Source organism: Tupaia chinensis, unplaced genomic scaffold, assembly GCF_000334495.1.
Source record: "Tupaia chinensis unplaced genomic scaffold, TupChi_1.0 Scaffold000417_1, whole genome shotgun sequence".
NCBI lineage: Eukaryota > Metazoa > Chordata > Mammalia > Scandentia > Tupaiidae > Tupaia > Tupaia belangeri.
Window position 1 is genome coordinate 71,070 of NW_006159922.1, and position 2,183 is coordinate 73,252.

A 2,183-nucleotide genomic window follows, 5' to 3' on the forward strand; every position below is an offset into this window, starting at 1 on the left:
ACACACACACACACACACACACACACACACACACGCACACACACACATATATATATATATAATTTAGCAATTCATCCTGGAACCCTTGTTCTCATTTCAAATCACATTTGGCATCTTCTATTTTATTCCATGTTTTGCTTCTTCCCTTATTATTTGTTTCTATTGAAGGAACAGGATGGGATGACATAGAAATAAGACTCTGAAAATGGAGTAGATCAGACAATATGAGAAACAGATAATTTTTTCACAGACAAATTAGGGTGATTTTTTTTTCTTATTTTTTTTGTATATATATTTTTTAATTTGACCAGAGAGAGACAGAGAGAGGGAGATGGAAAGTGAGAAAGCAGGCCACCAGGTCCAGGACTTGAACTGTAGTTGGCCATGTGGGAGTGTCCAGCACCTTAACCACCATGCCACCTGCTGGTCCCTCCTGTAAGTGTTAATTAGAAAAGAGAAAGACAAAGACAGAAGAAGCCACTGTCCAGAAGATGTAAGAAATGGGAGTTGGAGAGGTGTCTATACAGTCTGTCCTTGTAAAATGTATCCAATATCTCATTCTTTACTACTGATGTAAAGTTTTATCTTCATCTTGTTTCACATTACAAAAGTTATATTGATTTAAAATATAGATGGCTCAATCTGAGGGAAATATTTCCTGTCCTTTATATTTCTTATTACTCATCCAATAGCAAATGTTTTATAAACTAGAGCTGTAGGGTATGTGATAACATCTAATAGACCTTGGCCTCCATCTCTATTCTTCTCATATTATTTTATTATCAAGGCTTCTATTCAAACAAGAGCATATATTCAGGAACCAGCAGTTAGTGTAATGGCTATGTCGCTGGACTCCCACGTAGTTAACCGTGGTTCGAGTTCCGGACCCGGTGGCTTAAAACTCACACCAGGCGCGTGTGTGTGTGTGCCAAGATCCTGAGAGGAGAATGGAGGAGAAGGGATTGTGGTGTGGCCATCCCCCCCGGGGATGATTTCTCACTTTCTATCTCTCTGTCTCTCTCTGTCTGGTGAGCACACACACCCTATAGCAAAAACCTCTCCAAAAAAAAAAAAGAGCATATATTCATAGGTATTTTAGAATTGACTTAAAAATTTGTCTAGAGAAGAGGCCAGGCCTTCAGAAGAAGGTTCCACATGGCTCCTGTGAACTAGGTATTGCAGGGCACACGAGAAATGAAGACTTTCTACTGAAAATTCAGCCTCCAGCAAACAAGCTAGCGGCAGAAGAGGCCAGGCCGGCAGAAGAAGGTTCCACATGGTTCCTGCAAACTAGGTATTGCAGGGCACATGAGAAATGAAGACTTTCTACTGATAATTCAGCCTCCAGCAAACAAACTAGTAGTATGGAGCCCCCCCCCCAAGCCCCAGTCTTCTATCTCTGTCTCTGTTTCTGTCTCTTCCTGATTCTGTCTTCCCTTTTTTTTGTAATTTTTCCTTTTTACATTTTTTTTAAAGACAAAGTTTTTCACTTGCTTTCAGCTCCACCTTTTATCTTATTAATTATTGCTCTGGTCCTCCACGAAGGCAGAAGAAGTCAGGCCTTCAGAAGAAGGTTCCACATGGTTCCTGTGAACTAGGTATTTCACGCAGTGCACTTGCGCCATGCGGTTTTCTATTTTGTGATTTTTTTTTTTAAACAGGAAAACAGTAATTACAATTTTTGGGGGGGTTCTTTTTTTTTTTCTCTTTTTGTTGTTCCTCTCTCACTTTTTCATTTCCCACTCTCGAATATCCATTACATGTGTTTTTAGAAGGATCTAAGAGCACTGTAGCTAAACATCCAAATACTAATAGGGTTAAAATATTCCTCAATATCTACTGAATCTGCTGCACCAGCAATCACAACAGAACAGGAATGAGATTCTAAATCACCTCTGTCTGCTTGCTACTGAACATTCAGACTGAACTTCAGAATTTGAAAGAAACACACCATCTATCAATCAGATGACAAGAAATCACCGCCAGATCACAAGAAATATGGGAAAACAAGAAAATACCTCTCCTCCAAGGGAAAAGAGTAACTCTTCTTCACCCACACGCAGTTCAGTGAAAATCATGGAAATGTCTGATAAAGAATTTAGAGCATTCATAATGTCGAAGCTAACAGAGATGAGAGAGAAGAGAGATAATGAACTGCTAAAGAGAAAGGAGAAAGAAGTTGA